General features: G+C 37.4%; 1 long non-coding RNA gene across 2 annotated transcripts in view; it reads right to left on the reverse strand.

Annotated features, from left to right (window-relative positions):
- The window catches only part of LOC306643224, a 43,097-nt gene extending 34,311 nt beyond the window's left edge, over positions 1-8,786 (reverse strand). For both annotated transcript variants that reach the window (XR_013758856.1, XR_013758857.1), the window contains exon 1: positions 8,126-8,786. This is a non-coding gene — a long non-coding RNA (uncharacterized lncRNA). The remainder of the gene's footprint in view (positions 1-8,125) is intronic.
- Between the last annotated feature and the right edge of the window lie 10,420 nt (positions 8,787-19,206).

Genomic DNA, 19,206 nt, shown 5'->3' on the forward strand with positions numbered 1-19,206 from the left:
AAAAAAACCTTAACATATATTGAAGAAACGCATAGAAATAACAATGAAGCAAGACAATTTAAAGTAGTAATATTAAACTTTAGTATTCATACATGGAATGTTACCACTCCGATGTGTTTGTGATAGTGGCATAATCAATTATTTAAAAATTACATCAGCATTCAAGAATTAGAAAGGTAAAAGAAAAAATGAGTGTCCTAGTTTTCAAAGATCTTTTCTTCCCGAATCTCCTGATTCTTATTCTACCCACTTTAATTTTGGGACTTGGTGAAGAGCATTAGCATTAAACTGTGAAAGTCAGAAACTTCAAAGTGATCTGAGAAGCCTCCCTCTAATTCCGCAAGCTCGCCCATCGTGAAGCCTCCTGTTTCATCTCATCCCTACTTTTGCAGAGTCTGGCTGTCTCTTCAGCTGCTCTGACATGGCAGGGCACACACCTGCACCTGGACTTCTGAATACTGACCAACAAACTGGCGACCAGCCTTTACCCTTGATCCATCAGCATCACTACCTCTAGAGTGGTGAGACACCCCAACACACCAATCCCTGCCTTCGGACCTTTCAGTCCCCTTTGTTGCTATGAGAAACTCTCACATGCTGCATAAGAAACCCTTCATGGTATGACCTTCATCCATGTCTCCAAACCGTCTCTCCCCAATCTCCTGTGCTCCCCTCCGGCAGGATGATGCCCGGCTCCCTAAAGTTACCTCATTCACACCTCTGGTTCTATTGGACAAAAGGGTCTTGCTTGGAAAATATTTCTTGAACAATTGTTCTAAAAGCCCTCAACTTCCAGAGAATAACATGAATCAAAACTTGATCTCTTCTTCTATCATTTCTGACTTCTTGGAAAATCTTCCCAAAACTTAGATCATAATCCATCATACTGAAATTTAAAGAGGATTGATTTTTCCCTCCCAAGAAATGGTTTCCCATTACACTCAAAAACTGATGAAGTCACATCTTCAGCTTCTCTCTTCATCATATCTGTCATCATTCCTAAAGTTTATTCAGCTGGAAAATTAATTCAGCTGTTGGAGTCAGCCTGAACTTAAATCAGGTGGAATGGCATTATTTCAAAATAAGGTTTTTATGTGTTTGTTTTATTGGTAACTTTTATTCATGTTTGTTTGGGAGTGATGGCTCAGAAACACTTGGTTGGAGTCCATGTAATTTTCAATTTATCTGTGAACTTTGGAAGGTCAACCAGTCATGGAAAATAGAATCACAGATTGAAGTGAAAACTACCTGTTGTTATTTAAATGTAAAATCACCTCACAGTCTCGTTAAATGGTACAAGTAGTAATGCTATCAGCTAATACTTGTGAAACATGCAGACTATAGAAATTTTTCTTAGATTAACTTGAAAGTTGTATTATAGCTAAATAATCTCCCTTTTGAGTAGTGTTTTTAATTGTTTAAATTTTGTCAGCAGAGAATAAATATCTGTTTAAACACTTAAAATGACAGAGGAATGATCGAATGATTGAATGATTTATGTTCCTACTTGTGTATCATATCAGAACTTATTTACATATAGAAGCAGGTATCGAACTTTGTCAAAATTGGTAATAAATTTACCTTCAAATGTGAACTCGAATAAAATATACAGTAAAACTCCATAGAATCCCAATGGATAAAGTGGTGAATATGATCCTCAATGCAGATATGTATTCAGAATGATCATATTTGCTTGCAAAAGTGGAAATTTTCATTGACTGATTTTCCTCAGCAGCTCACTGGTGGAGAGGAAATTTTTTAGAAAGACAGGAATTAGCAAAAATGTTTCTACAATGGCATCTACAGTCCTGGATTTAGAAGTCACTGATGAACTTCGTCACATTATACTTTGATTCAGATTCACCTATTCATCACTGATAAAGGTAACATACTCCATAATTATACTTTTCTCCCTACTCCAAGAAAGTTGTTAATTTTTTATCTCATTTTCCCTTACCTAATACACAAAATGGGTTAATTTGCTGATAATTTTTAGTTTTTAAAGCACAGACCAGTTATTGATAATAAATGTTTGTGATTTCCAATAAGTACATGGGACTGTAAAGGAAAGTGGTAGAGAAGAAGCCTTTGAAAGTCATACATTCTTGGATGAAAATGGAGAATATCATACTAAGTGAAATAAGCCAAACCCAAAAATCTAAAGGTGATGTTTTCCCTGATAAGTGTATGATGATACATAATGCGGGTTGGGGGTGGGGGTGAGAGAAGAGAGAAGAATGGAGGAACTTTAGATGATGTAGAGAGAAATGAGAAGCCAGAGGGACAGGGATATGAAAGATGGTGGAATGAAACAGACCTCGTTACCCTCTGTACATGCATGATTACATGAAAGGTATGAACCTACATCATGCACAACCATAGAAACAAAAAGATATACCCCTTTTGCGTACAATGAATCAAAATGCAGTCTGTAAAAGTAAAAAAAAAAAATTTAAAGAAAAGAAAGTCATAGCATCCAGAAGGACTTACAAAATTGCATGTATCTGTAAAGATTCCTTTTGTTGTTCCCACAATATGTGGCTCTTCTGCTATATGTAAATTATACTACACTTTAAACAAAAACATGACAGTGGTTTAGCAGAATAAAACTTTTATTAAATAATTGTAAGTTCAGGTTCATAATTTCACTTTAAATAAATCCTATTTAACCTCTCTATAACATTTTATTAATTAAATTCTTTTTCTTTTGTTTGAATAACTTTAGCATATCCTATATTATATTAAGATGACAAATGTTTTCAACATTGAGTATGGGTCCTGAGTTTAGAAGTGTCTAAAGGACAAAAGACAACCAGGATTGGAGAGGATGTGGACAAAGAGAAGGCTTGAACACTGCCAGGAAATGCAAACTAGCATAGCTACTACGGGAAGCAGTAGGGTATTCCTAAAAATTTAAAAATAGAACTAAGGTATTATCTAGCCATGTCACTACTAGGTATGTATCCATAGGAAATAAAATCAGTATGTCAAAGAGAGATCTGAAGTAACATGTATATTACAATGTTACTCACATTTGCCAATATAAAGCAACCTGAGTGTCCATCAGTGGAAAATGTGATACACACACACACACACACACACACACACACACACACACACACACTCATTGGAATATTAGTCAGCCATGCAAAGGATGAAATATTGTTATTTATAATAACATGAATAAACATGGAAGACATCAATGAACATGGAGAACATTATGTTAAGTAAAATAAACCAGGCATAGAAAAATAAATATTGCAAGATTTCATATGTGTAATCTCAAAAAGTTGATTTCATTGAAGTTGAGAGTAGGATGATGGCTACCAGGCCTGGTGTAGGTGGTAGTTGTAAGAGAAGGGTTGGTGAGGTGCTGGACAAAGGAGGCAGATCTTCATTTAGACAGGAGGAATAAGGTGAAGAAACCTACCGCGCAGCATCTTGACCACAGCTAAAAACACACTGTGTTCTTGACAAAAGATAAGGCAATGAATGTAAAGTGTTCTCACCACAAAACTGAGAACTAGGTGAGATGATGCATATGCTAACAAGCTAGATTCAGTCACTCCATATGCAGTGTGCTTCAAAACCTCATGCTGTGCAAGGCAAATCCATACGATTTTATCTGTCAATTCTAAAAAACAGAAGTATCTATTTTACTTTTTTAAAATAAGCCTTCTACTTGTGTATTAAGGAAATTTCTCTAAATGTGCAAGTCAAAAATCCTTCTTCCCAGCATTCCTGGAATACAAGGACTCAAAGAGAAATTTCTTCCAAAAATAAAAAAAATAAAAATAAGCTTTTTCCCAATGGAAAATCAAAGACTCCATAAGCATAAAATGCACAGGAATCAATGAACCCAAGAAAAGTGAATGAGCATCCTAATGGAGAACACTGAGCAAGCACTGCCCGTGGGCATCGCTCAAGCCTCATCCACCTTGGTTCTCTCGGCAGGACAGTCATTATCCACCTCTGATCACAGGTGTGCATGGTACTGAGCTCCAATTTTTCAAAAGGATTAAATAGATTCAGATAGCCTCTAACTCAGTGCACAGTCTACCTCAACTTTTTAATTGAAGGTATCCATACATTCAAATAAATGCATGCGAAGAATAAAATATTTTAAATATTTTCCTGAAATCCAAATAGAGCAATTTCCATAGATTACAATATTGGTCGGGACCCAGAGAAAACCATTTGGCTTGTGTCTGCACCATTCCAATCTTTGACTCTGTGGTCACATTGAGTGTTCTTCATCTGTATAAAATCTTTGTCTCTTCATTTAAGGACACTTGTGTAATATTTAGGGCTCAGCCAGAAAACCCAGGATGCACTCTCCAACATCCTTAACTTAACCACATGGGCCAAGTCTTTGCCAAATGAGAAATTGTTCACATATCCCAGATGTCTTTGGGATACATTCTTCAGTCGACTGTACTACAATTCTACAGAATTTTCAGATCTTCTGTTGGAAGTGTTAATCTGCCATCGTGGGGAGGCATAGATTACCTTGCAGATATTTTAGCCCCAAAGATGAATAAGTGATCATGAGTCAGACCCTTATGACTCAGAACTCCTATGGGTAGAGTTTGAAAATCACCACTGAAGTCAGCTTTCCACTGATTTATGGGTACGCATAATGATCAAGAACAGGGATCATGAAACCAGCTGCTGGTTCTAATTCAGACTCTACATACTAGATCTCTAATCTCATACAACTCATATTAACCCTGCTGGCTTCCATTTTCTCTTATGTAAGAAGATGCCGGTAATTATACTTAAATTATGCAGTTTTTGATAAGATTAAGTGAAACAATTAATGTAAAGTGCTTAACACTGCGCCTAGCTTATAGAAAGCACTTTGTAAATGTTAGCTGCTTTATCAGAATTAATAGCATTACTGCTGTTATTGTTATTACTTTGAACTAGTTGTAGATAAGGAGGATACAAAAGAAAGAATTTTAATGAAGGTTCATTGAAACGGTCCAAGTTCCTGACAGCTGATAATGAAATTATGGCATAATAGCATAGCCTGTAAGTAATGCATTTAAATTCTTTAAATTCATAACCCATGTGCATCTGAATTACAGTAAAGCAGATACAGAAATATATTTTTCAAGCTTAATTCCTATGTAAAGTGCAGCAATTACACATATGTTTCGTATCAGGGTATTGATCTAAAATATTCGTATTCAGAAAACATTTTAAATAGAGCATTGAAATAAAAAATGCTTCATATCCATTATGCTATCTTGAAAATTTACCTTATGAAGTAGAACACATTAAATTCAATTAAAAATCAAAGATTAATTTACTGAAAATATTTTTTCTCTATTCTAAAACTTTCACAAAATTTAGTGATAATATATATTAACATATTTCACAATGGAATCCCTACGCTAACATGCTTAAAGTAGTTATTGATTTAATATAGCATGTGTGTTTAAATAGCTGTTTGAGACCTTCAAATCTTATTGCAAGATAATTTATAGTACAGGTGATTGACTTACAGTGTTCATTACTTCTGCTCATGAAATATTGCTGGCTTCATGCCTTCTCTTTACTGAATAGAATTGTGTGTTTTAGAACCATTGTGGCTGTGATAGACCATGAAACTAGCTCAACCCGGTGAGTGGATAAGACAAATCATGGATGTCACTTCTGAGCTGGACCATGTAATTGGTGGTATATGCCTTCCCTAAAATGCTCTTCTCATTGCCATGGAGATAAGCCTTGCTCCAGACAGTGGTAAGGAAGAACCAGCTATATCATGCATATCATGGGGCAAACCTTTAAATGGTCTTGGTTGACACAGGAATTGGTGCAAGTGCTTCACCCAAGTTCTGATATAAAAATAACAGCAAGTCAAAATACTACTGCATAATCCGTGTGGCCGAGACAAGATACAGTCATCATGTGGACTGAGCAGCAGTCATTCATACATACATGGTGGGAAAATGTTCGTCAAAGTCATATAAAGCATTCAATAACTTTGCATCATTGGGGAAAATAGATTGTTAGCATATGGTAATTGGTTATTTTCGGCAAGGTAGTATAAGAAATATATTGATTAGAAATGAATTGGCTGGTTGCCATGCGAAATTATAGGAGATTAAGAAAAATTATAAATTTATGGACCTGCGTATTTGGTGGAGTCACCTGCTTCTCGCCTCCAAAGAGCAAAAGCTGAAATTAAAGGATAACATACATTAAAACTCTGCAGACACAAAAGAATAAGTCAATGTTGCTTTTGCATATAGGTAAGAATTTTGGATTGGTTACAGAACATCTTTCCAGCTGGACAACATAGACCAAGGATAAAAGCATAAACATATAACAATTGAAATGAGGTTGAAACAGACACAAATAAGTAGAAAGGGAAGATAGGCATAGGCAGAGAATCAAGGAAGCCAAGTGGAATGGCTCATTTTGAGTGGCAGCTTGGCTAGGCCAAGGCGTCCACCTGTTTTCTCAAACATCCACCTAAATGTAGTGCTAAAGGTGTTTTTTAGATATAATTAACCTTTAAATTTATAGACTGTGAGTAAAACAGATCATCCTCTATGACATGACTGAGCCTCTCCAGTAAGTTGAAGCCCTTAAAAGCAGAACCTGAGGATTCCTCAAAAAGAAGTAGTTCTGCCTCAATTCTGAATCAAAGAGATGATACCTGAGCTTCTGACCTGCAGATTGCACTCAGGACTGCAACAGCACTTTGCCCCTGAATCTGCAGCCTGCTGACCTGCTCTCTGGATTTGAAACTTCTCAGTCCATGTAATCTCTTGAGCCAGTTCTCTCACCTTTAGAATATGACTCCTCCGATTGAAGTACATAGGTATAAATCTAATACCTATGAGACAATACCTAATACTCTCTAATACCTAGAGAGTTGAAAAATGAAACTATTGAATATAATCAAATAAGATCTGAAAAATGAATACCATGTTTAAGGATCAGAAGAGTGATTATTATTAAAATGTCAGTTATTCCAACTTGATCCATAGACTCAACACAATCCCAATCAAATCTAAGCAAGGAATTTTACAGATACCAAACAACTGATTCCAAAGTTTATATTGTACACAAAAATCCTAGTCTGCCCCCCAAAATACTAAAAAAGAGCAAAGTTTTAAAAGTAGCAGTATTTGACTTCAAGAATTAATGCAAATTTACAGCAATCAAGACAATGTGGTTTTGATGAAAGAACAGATACAAAGATTGGAACTAAATTGAGGCTCCATAAATATGCCCGCACAAATATGTCTAAAATGTTTCATTCAAAATAGAACTTAGACCTCGATGTAATAGAATATAATTCTACCAAAGAAAGAAAGGAAAATCTTTGTGATTCTGAGACAGGCAAGAATTTCTTAGGTATGAGACCAAGGACATAGTATGTAAAAGAAAAAAACATAGCAAATAAAACATCAAAATTAAGTGCTTTTGCTGTTAAAAAGTAATTTTTAAAAAAATTAAAGCATAGACTGAAAGAAAGTATTTGCAAATTACTTTAGACAAAAGTCCTCAGACTATAGATGCAAAAAAGCTTTATATAAGTAGAAAAATAGTACATTTTATAAGTGGACAAAATATTTGAAAAAGTATTTTGAAGAAGATTTATGGATGACTACTAAACACAGAAAAGATGTCCAACATCATTAGTCATTGGAAAATGCAACTCAAGACCACAGTGAGGCATGTGATCCAGTAATGCAATAACTCTGTTAAATCCATAGGGTGTGATGAGAATGGTTTTCCTCCTCTGAGTCCTTCTTACCAAAAACCCACAAATCATTCTAACCTTAAAAAAAAAAAAAAAAATCAGAAAAGTAAAATAGAAGAAAATTCTAAAGAAATGCCTGATCAATACTGCTCAAAACTGTCAAGGTCATCAAAATCAAGAAAAGTGGGAGACTGTCAGTTACAGGGGACTCGGGAGACCCTATGACTAAATGCACTGTAAAACCATCAGAACGTCTCAGGAAGCAGAGCCGAGTCCCCGGGGACAACAACAGACTGACGCAGTGTCAGCAACATCAGGACCAAAAAAGAATATGTGAGCCCTCAGATAAGGTTCCGGGACTCCCTGGTTCAGAACTGGTCTGTAAAGACAACTGGTACCAACCTCACATTCTTCCTCTTCTCCACAGGGAATGATTCCCGTCATCAACTTGTCCTTACTCCAGCTTGCACATTGGTTACGTCTGAGGAGCAATAACTTGCTGTTTGGTTTTCCTGCAGGCAGATCAAGAGTTGCACTTCCTTCCCTGACATGCGTGAGCACATCTGGACTTTGAGTCTGCTGGTTTGGCTGGACAGGAATTCTGGGGTGTCCCTCTTAGGACGGGGTAAGTGCACTTTGCCTGTGAGAGGGAGAGTGCACGGATGGTTGGCAACCAGTAGGGCAGACTGCGTTAGTCCAGAGCTAGTCACCAGCTCTCCTGAGCACCTGGCCAGGTAGGAGTGCAATTCCTTTTTCCCTTCTGTTGGGCTGTGGTCCTGTGACTAATTTAAGACTATGAATTTTAGACAGAAAACAAGTGTAATCTGTCGGAACGTCTGACTCCTTTTTCCTCCTTTACTCTGCTACAGCCGTGTTCCAGACAGGCCCCAAGACCCACAGGATGACAGGGGGCTGAGGAGTGCTGGCCTTGTTGAACCCGTGGACATGCAGCATGAGCAAGAGACATGTCCCTTACGACCACTGAAAGCTGGGCGTTGCTCCTCCCCCAGGGTGACCCAGCTCGTCCTGACCCACTCAGGCCTCTTTAGCGCCTGTGGGGCTGAATCTACTCGGACTGGTAAACACATTGTATAAAAGGAAATTTGGCTGGACCTCCTCTATCTGTGTTCCTGTCAGTAAGTACATTTTTTTTTTTAATTCCCCACACATACACACTAGGAACAGATGGAGAAGATTGGCCACTGTTGGACGGTGAGACTGGGTTAAAGATAAGACTCCTTCAGGTCAAGTTAAGTCTCGCTGTCCTCCCTCATGCTACCACACCACAACACCGGGGTGCTGTCAGCCCAGGGCATTGTCTCCACTCAGGGAAAGTGGGAAGGTTCTCAGAAGCGAAAATCGAGAGACTGCACCCCGGCCTGACCCCCAATCCCTCCCTCACCCTTGCCTATGAAGTTCTTTATCTGTATCTGCTCTCACTTCTCTTCCTTTAGATTCAGATTAAATCTTGGAATCTTACCTGGAAATTCTTTCCCGATAATTAGAAGTAGAGTTAAAGGATAATATCAAATTTATAAATGTGTTGCTGATAATTGTGACCATAATCATATTGTATTTGTTTGATAAGCATGTCTTGACTTACCAATGCATTGTAGCATTTCAGAAAGTGGTAAATAAAGCAAGAATTTTATCACATGTTCTCTCTCTCTTTCTTTTTCTTTTTTTAGATGGATTCTTACTATTTTATCTAGACTGCTCTCAAATTAGTGGACTCAAATGATTCTATTGTCTCACTTTCAAAGTAGCGGGAACTATAGGCACACACTTTTAATGAGAATTTTTATAGTCATGTCAAGAAATACCTACAACTGTCTAGCCCAAAATGAGAAAGAAATGAGAAAGGCTTTATACGTGTGTGTGTGTGTGTGTGTGTGTGTGTGTGTGTGTGTGTGTGCATACAGACAAAATAAGAATGTTGTGTGATGAGTATATTTACATGCACGCTGAATTTCTTCAGCAATCTCTGGTTCTTCTAAGCAGTCTCTCTTTGATATCACTTGGTATCGCTGTGCTAAATATATAAAGATTTCCTTGAAAGGAGATAGAGACTTTTAACCCCATATGTCTGAATAACAGCCACAGGTCAATCGAGTACTGTTTACTTCTCAGAGACAGGACTTGTTATTTTTGAATAATGATTCATGCCTGATGACACCAGGACTTGGCTCTAATTTCTGAGCTCCCAGATTTAACAAGCGCCAACAGAAACAGGGTAATTTTCCAGCTATGCCTATTTACAATGATGTGAAATAAACCAACGCCTGCCCTCAGCAACCTATCTATTTGTGTAAACATTTTCTTTGTATGAGAAAAAGAAAAAATTCTTCTCCCCGAACTGCCTTGACCTGACATAGTCCATTATCTTCTGGTGAGTTTCTTCATTAACAAGCTAATATACTTTGACATGTGCTCAAGATCAATTTTTCTAAGAAATTATGCGCTAACAACCCATAACCCACACACTCTATCAACCGACGATGCTGCCTTCAAATTCTAAGAGACTAAAATGAAGTTGTCAAGGGTAAAAATCATTTCATTACTCCATGTGCCTCCCTGATCCACAAGGCCATAATCATGTCCTCTAGCCACACCGTTCCTGCAGTTTCGCCGAAGCGTCCCCAGTGCTGGGCGTCCTTTGTGCTTGTTTCCTCATTACTTTTTACATTAGTGCCTATGGAAGCTCTTTGTCCTCCAAATTACGGGTCGCGTGTGCTCATTCCTCACAGCCTACTGGCACCTTGATCAGTGTCTTCCTGCAGCTCGCAAACATATCCGGGCTACTCTCTGACTCACAAATCTGCAGGTAAGAAAGGAGCACCCAAGACCTGCCTCTCCCTCCAGTTTTCACTTCTTCTGTCCTTGCATTCGAATTCATCCGAAGAGAATGATTTTTTTTTTCTTTGAAACATAGAGGTGACCTGAAGAATGACTGAATATTGTCACAGGAAAATTGTTGGTGACTAGAACAGCAGCTAGCAAACCGTCTGACTGACTGACTAAATAAATGCGTGATGGGATAGCATACCCATTTGGAAACTGGACCCCACCCAGAAAATGAAGCAGTTCTTTATAGTGAGTCCTTTATGATTTAATAAAATGTTGCATATCCAAAATAACTGGTTTTCAGTTCTCCAAAATGTACAAACTATAAATAAACATATAAAAATTATTTGACTGATTTTTTTTTATTATTTTGATTCATTGTATACAAATGTGGTACACCTTTCATTTCTGATTGTACACAAAGTAGAGTCACACCAATTGTGTAATCATACATGTATATAGGGTAATGATGTTTGTCTCATTCCATTATCTTTCTTTCCCTTGCCCCCTCCCCACCCCTCATTTTCCTCTACACAATCCATCCTTCCTCCATTCTTGCCTTGCCCCCCCCCCCCATTACATATCATCATCCACTTATCAGAGAAATCATTTGGACTTTGGTTCTTTGGGAATGGCTTATTTCACTTAGCATGATATTCTCCAATTCCATCCATTTATCTGCAAATGCACGATTTTATTCTTCTTTATGGCTGAATAATATTCCATTGGGTATACAAACCACAGTTTTTTTATCCATTCATCTATTGAAGGGCATCTAGGTTGGTTCCACAATCTAGCTATTATGAATTGAGCTGCTATGAACATTGATGTGGCTGCATCACTGTAGTATACTAATTTTAAGTATAGGTCAAGGAATGGGATAACTGGGTCAAATGGTGGTTCCATTCCAAGTTTTCTAAGGAATCTCCACACTGCTTTCCAGAGTGGCTGCACCAATTTGCAACCCCACCAGCAATGTATGAGTATACCTTTGACTGATTTTAATTGATTACCTTTTCATATGGAGTGAAGCCAATGACATTTAAGCAGCTAATAACTTTAAATGGGAATGAACTTATATAATAATTTATACTTTTATTCCTAAAAGACTTATTTAGAATTATTTTTATTATTAAAAAAACAATGTCATTATGAGTGCCTTTATCTTTTACACACAGATATACAGAAAATAAGGCCACATGCACAATGAAAGGTACACATCATAATAATCATATGTTTCTGAAGCTCAAAGGTGCCACTGTTTGCATGGTAGATTCTTTTGGGAAAAGATGCAAAGCTCTTTCTCCCAATTAGATTTCATTATCCAGACATTTAACATCATGAACACTCCCATGAGGTTGACTGAAGTATTTAGCTTTTCATCTAAATGCTTTGTTGTTAGGCAGATACCGATTTCTGCAAGGTCAAATGATGGTAGCATAGTTCAAAGGTAACGAAAAAGGAATAAAAGTCGTAAAGCTTCCTTATGGAGAATTCTAATATAAGACCCGTGCAAAGTACAGTTTAAGTAGCATTTATTTAAATTAAAATGAAATGCAGCAATTTATTTTAGCTTCCATTAAGAAGGTAGATTTCAATTTAAACATACAGGAAATTGTAGTATATAATAAAAATAAATGTAATTGTAACTCCCAAGTTATTTTAATAAATATTACATTTTGGGGGGTGATGTTGGTTAAATAATTTATGGTATATCTCTTTTTTATATTTTATTGGTTCTTTTAGTTATACATGACAGAAAAATTCATTTTGTTATAATCATACAAGCAAAAGTAAATAAATCTTACATTTTAGACAGATTTCTCCATCTGTTCTTTTAAAAGAATAACTCTTATTCTCAAAATTGAAGTGCCATTTCTCTCTCATGTTGCCCATTCTTCCTCTGGAGACAGCTCTTATGAAGAAGCACGCAGAACTCCTTTCTGACATTTTAAAAACATTTTATTATTTATTTATATACTACAAACAATATTTACTAATTTACTATTTATTTGGGTTTTAACTTTCTTTACATAGAACCAAATATTCTAAAATTCAAATTATGTGATGTTTCATAATGTGTAGCTTGTGTAAGGAGACCTCTAACTTTCTTTTCAAAGTCTAATTCTGCATTGTACTTATTAAAAGCAATATGCCCTATGGATCCATGGAGATAGAAATCTTTCATTTTAATCACTCTATGCTATTTCCTGCTGCATGGACACATTTCAAATTTTTATCCACCTTCTTATTGTGGATATTTATCTGAGTGTCCAGTATTATCATAACTCGTAAAATTCTGTTTCTATAACCAATAATGCCAATCTCCTTATGGAATTTACCAAGAAATGTAAATAGATGTAGCAGTGCTGAGTTCCTAGCATATACACTTTCTCTATTTTACTAGTTATTACCAGTTTCTAAACAAACTGCATTTTTGTGATAAGGACACTTGACACAATATCTGTACTCTGAGTACATTTTCCAGCATATGATACAGTACTTCTAACTGTAGGCACTATGCTACGTGGTATATATCTAGAGTTTATTTATCATACATAAATGAAATTTCAGACGCTGACTGTTTCCCTCTCTTCCAGCACTTGACAGCCACTGCCTACTCCCTACTTCTGAGTCTGACTACTTAAGATTCTTTATATAAATGGTATCACGTAGTAGTTACCCTTCTGTTTATTTCACTTAGCATGATGTTCTCCAGGTGCATCCCTAGTGTTAGAAACGGCGGGAATTCCTTCTTTCTAAGGCCATATGCTATGCCATCCTATGGATGATACTTTTTCTTCATCCACTCACCTGTCAATGGACGCTTAGGCTGGCTCCATGTCTTGGCTATTATGCATAATGCCACAGTGATCAAGCGTGGGCAGATCTAGGAATGCATGCTGGATCACTTGGTGGCTCTATTTTAAGTTTTTTGAGGCAATAACTTCAGAAAAAAAGAATAAAAACACAGTGTTCCAAAACCTATGGAATAAACAAAATTGAAAATTTTAGCTAAACTTGGGTGGAGGAATAAAACAGTGGGGAGAAATCTCAAACAAAACCAGAAATCAGAGGAGATTTTATAAATGCTACCAAAAAAAATCATAAAGAATTATTTTGAATAATAATATGCTAATTGGACAACAAGAAAATTTGACTTTCTAGAAACACAACTTACCAATATTGAATCAAAAAGAAATAGCCTGAACAAGGCAATAAAAATAAGGAGATTGAATCAGTAATCCAAAATCATCCAAACAAGAAAATTCCAGGACCAGATGGCTTCATGGATAAATTCTACCACATATTTTAAAAAGAGCTAATATTACTTGTTAAATTCCTCCAAAATATAGAGAATATTTCCAAAGTCATTTTATGAGACTATCCTTATCATGATGCAAAATTCAGACAAAAATATCACATGAAAGGAAAACTACAGATGCATACCCTTGACAAACACTAATGCAAAAATTCTTAACTCTATGTTAGCAAGTCAATTCAATAGCAAAATAAGAGAATCACACATCACGAAGGAAAGGGATTTATCCCTGGGAGGCAAGGACAGTTCCTCATGCACAAATCAATCAATGTGATATACCACGTTAACAGAAGGTGAAAATCATATGGTCATCTCAAAAGATGCAGAAAAAAGGATTGGATAAAATTTAACATGTTTTCATAATCAAAACTTTCAACAAATTATTTATATAAAGATCTGAACTGCGTTATAATAAAGGTTATGTGTGTAAAATCTATTACTGGTTAAAAACTGACTTTTCTCTAAGATCAGGAAAACACTTGAAGTTTCCTTCTTGACAGTTTCATTCAACATAGTTTTAGCAAGAGAAATTAGGGAATGAAAAGAAATAAGTGTATCCAAATCAGAAAGGAAGAAGCAAAATTATCTCTTTATAGATATTTCTGCTTATAAGTAAATGTTTCCCCTTGTATCTGCTAGGTAGAAAAATCCTAATGATGTTACAAAAAATCATTAGAACTAATAAAAAAAATTCAGTAAAGTTGCAGTATGTAAAATAACGATCAGCCGTATTTCATATACTAACAACAAACAATGCAAGAAGGAAATTTAGAAAGCTATGCTATTTACAATAGCATCAAAAGAATGAAATACTTAACAAAAAAAAAAAAAGCTTAACCAATGAGGTGAGAGACTTGGACAGCGGAAACCATAGAACACTGATGGAAGGAATTTCAGCAGGCACACAAGATTGGAAAGACCTTGCGTGACCATTGATTGACAGGATTAATGCTGTTAAAATGCCCACAAAATCTAAAGCAATCTACAAATTCGGTGCATCCTCTATAGAATGATATTTTTCACAGAAATAGAAAAAGCAATCCTAGAATTCCTCTGGAACCACAAAAGATCTCAACTAACTAAAGCAATGTTGGGAAAGAGAAAAGCTGAGGGCCCGGATTTCCTGACATCACTCTCTGCTACTAAAGCCCTGGTAATGGAACAGTAGGGATCTGGTATAAACAGACTTTGCAGAGCAAGGGGATACAGACCAGAAGTAATCCCAACTGCGCCCCGTCAAGTGATCTTTGACAAGTGTGCCAGAAAACCCACAACAGGGAAAGAATATTCTCTTCAATCGATGTGGTTTGGAAAACTGGATATCCACATGCAAATCAAAGTTGTTTAATTAAGACGTTCAAATGTCTTAAAGTCGGAACATTAAACTGCCCTTCAATTCTTGCTCCTCATCTACAAGGTTGGGTTAAAACTGAACCTCTCCAGGCTTCCTTTTTTATCTGGGGGCTTAGTCGTGGTAGATTAATTTTAAAAGGTGTTAAAATGATTTTCTTTCTGTCTTAGTTTCAACAGGGACTCCCACGACTGTGAAAATGTGATGAGTAAGCAGCACGCTGTATCTCTTAGGGAGTAGACCGCTCACTTGGCAGAACGTGCTAAGACTCTGAAGGCAGTACGGCCAGCGTCAGTCCACGAGAAGTTGGCAGGAAAAATAGGGCTATTTGGAATACAGTGGTTTATTTGCTGTATTTACACTTCCCGCATCTACCGTGAGAGAAAGGGTACTGTCCCCCATTGTCCTAAGCTGAAAGAGAGGCTCTTGAAAAGAACTGCAGGAAAGTTCAGATGAGACCCCAGAGTTTGGCAACCCCAGAGGAGTTTGCTCATGCCTGCAGAGTCCAGAAGGAAGGGCAGAGGTTGCGTCTGCCCTGCTTGTGGGAGGTTGAAGAGGCCTGGGAAGGAGCCACTTCTGTTCCCACAAGGCAGAGCTGTGCATGTCCTGGAGACAGGGCTGCCCTGTGGAGGGAGGAGCACGGTGACCCCAGCACAGTGGTAGGACCCCTAAATGTCCCCTAAATGTAGGACCGTGAGATGTCAGCTGAATCAAGCATTGTCAGCGTCAAGGGGTCTGGAGGTCCCAGGGGGATCTCCCTGCCCACCAAGCATTTCTGAGTCCCTCCTCCTTTGTCCTGATATAAGGATCAGAAAAACAGGAAGTGGAGGAAAATGTGAATGGGAGAAAAAGAGCGAACTTATTTTGGACCCCTCGCAGGGCAGGCTTCCAAACCTGATCTAGGCGGGAGGAGAAATGTTTTAAATTTAACTGAATTAAGAATAGGGCTGGGCACTAAATCTGGACTGCAACTTTAATTGGTTTAAGGACTTTTTGTTATAGGAGACTGAGTAAACAAGCTTTGGGAAAGGCTTAGATTTTATCAAAGAGAAGAGAAATATCCAACAAAGCAATCTTAAAAATGTAGTGAAAAAAAAAATGAGATTGTTTTGGTTTGTATGCTCTGAATATGGCTTATTTAGTTATCCATTTACATTAATATCTTACAAATCTCATTGACTTTACAATATTTACTTAATGTTTACTAGGTGGTGAACATTTATAATATAATAATTAAAATAATAGACTGAACATTAATATAAATAGAGGGAAATAGACATTTGACAACATCTTCCCAACAGCTATTGAATGGCAATTGTGATGTATGTGATAAAGAAAAAATATAGGGTATTTAGGAAACTTGGATTAGGAACTAATTCATACCAGAGCACATAAATGGAATTGAGATCTGATGCATAAGTGGTATTAAACAGATGGGGGCTGATTCGTAAATGGTGTTAATCTCAATGAGCAAGAAGGAAGCATATCCAAAAAGAATGGGCTTTGTGAAGGAGCTGGTGCAGGCACAGACATTTTTAGGAGATGGAAAGGTAGCTGGTGTGATGAGCAGGATGGTTGTCAGACAACTGAGATGGAAAAGTAGGTCTATAAATAGAGGTCAGATGATACAAGACCTAAAGGATTGTGAAGGCTCCTTAATAACCAGAGAATCTTTGAAGGTTTTGATCAGGGCTAATATGTGATTGATTTGCCTTTTAAAATAACCGGCAATGCAATTAATTGCTAGGAGGTGAACAGGGATGGAGATGGATAAAAGAGTCTTGTGTAGCCATTTGCAGTAAAGTCCATCGTAGCTCAGAAAGGAAGCATGCCAGAGAAGATGGGAGAGGGGATGTGTTCAAGAAACATTGAAGACCTAAAATGGACAGGATTTGATGAGAAATGAGAATGTTGAAGACAATATGTTGGAGATTTCTGGCATGAGTTCATCAAAGAGGAGATTCTGAGATGGGGAATCCTGGAGAAGAAACAGGTGTGTGGAGAAGGCAGGTAGAGAACTTAGTTTCACCATATTAAACTTGAGATGCCTGTGAGACTTCCAAATGCAGGTAGCTACACAAGCCTGGAGCCCAGTAACTGTCTGGGAGAGAGACAGTTGTGTACTTCAAGGAATTGGAGCTGTAGTATTTAACACCAGAAAACGAGTGATATACTCATAGAAACAAATACAGTGAGAAAACAAAAATGTAATCCAAGAGCAATGTGAGAAAAGAAACTTGGAGGGAATAATCCAGAAAGGACAGAGAAAGGCAGAATTGTATGGTAGGTACCATGACACCAAAAGAAGAGAACCCTTCATGAAGAAAGCACTCACCTGCGAGGTTCAGAAGTTTAGAAATGCACCCACTGGGAGTTTGTCATATAAAGATCTTTGATGAAAATCACAAAATTAATTTTCATGGAGAAAATAGGGTCAGACTCAGGTTCAATTGGACTCGCCAGTAACTAGAAAGCAATGAGAAGGCAGCGCACATAGCTCGCATATTAGGAAGGGCGCCTGTGATTTTCACAGAGAGCTCTGAGTTACACTTACTCTGCAGACAGTTATAAATGTTTCCTCTTGTATGTAAGAAAAAAAAAAAAAGTCCCATTATATGATCACCTTATGATGGAAGTAGGGTTGAGATAAAGATTGTAACTGCCGGAGCAGCAGGTAAAGAGCTATGAGTATCCAGGAGAAAAACATCAGCACCTTGCAAATCTTAAGACAGGTGCCATTCTGGATCATTAAAACTTTCCCCAGGGATTTTTAATCACTGCAGTACTTTGTTATGCCATGCTTTTAATGGAAATCTTGAAACATATATTCTCATAGCTTCTAAAATAAAATATAGTGACTGCAACTTAACCATTCTGGATCATTAGCTTATGACAGTATGTTGATTTATACTATCATCCCCCCGAAGAGATCACACTGACAGTCTGTAGCAGTCATTCACTAAATTGCCTGCCTGTGTGTCTGGCTACTCCTCTGTGTGAATAGTGGGAAGAGCTGTGCATGGTGGCTGAGGTAGAAGAGGTGATGTGATCCTAATTGCAGGCAGCCACGCAGGGGCAGGACAAATGCAGGGAGTGTGGGGACAGGGACCTTAAAAGAGGGATGGGCAGCCAGAGGAGAGGAGGTGTGTGGATGCGTGCGGATGTTAGTACGTGCGTTGGAAGGCAAGTGTTGGGGTTGCATATTAGCATGTTGAGATAAACTGTGCTGTGTGCTTTGGGACTGGCTGCGTTATCTATATGTATTCTGGGATTTAGGATAAGGCGTGTTACATTTAGGGATTGTGTACCTACCAGGGTTGGGGTGCGACTGTGTGTGTGTGTACATGTGTGTGAGCACAAGTGCATTGAGAGGAATGTGTGTTCAAGAAGAGAGGTGTGTGCACCTGAGTGTTAGGTGTGCTTTGTGGGCACTTCAGTGTCTCCACTGAGGTGTGAGTTAGTGTGTACATAGAACATGTGAGTTTTTCTTCATTTCTTGTCCTTTCTATTTGTTTCAACTTCTCATTGTGACTAATATGCTTGGTTGAAATGCCTTTTCTGTATCTTTATAAAATGCTGTTTTGGTTCTGAGACACAATATCATTCTAAGATCATATGGGGGAAAAAAAAAGGACAACTCCCTCTGAGCAATGACAAGTGTCACACCTACTGTGAGCAATGTCAGTATTAAGTAAAACCAGTTGTAACAAAGAATTGGTGGCTCAGAGATTTCTCTTTGTTTAGAACTCTCAGTTTTATTATGGAAAAAATGTTTTCAAGATTTTTCTTCAGAAATTGCATAGACATAATGGCCATCAATAAAATACATATTAGAAAATTTGGGGTAGGGGGAAACATGCATAACTTATTTAGATAATGGGAAATTTGTGGCAAAGGAAGACCTGGTTATATGGCAAGCACAACTGTTTCTCAGGTTTGGAAAGAATCTGAAGTGTATTTTGTTTT

This window comes from Sciurus vulgaris, assembly GCF_902686455.1.
Source record: "Sciurus vulgaris genome assembly, chromosome: 13".
NCBI classification, from domain to species: Eukaryota; Metazoa; Chordata; class Mammalia; order Rodentia; family Sciuridae; genus Sciurus; species Sciurus vulgaris.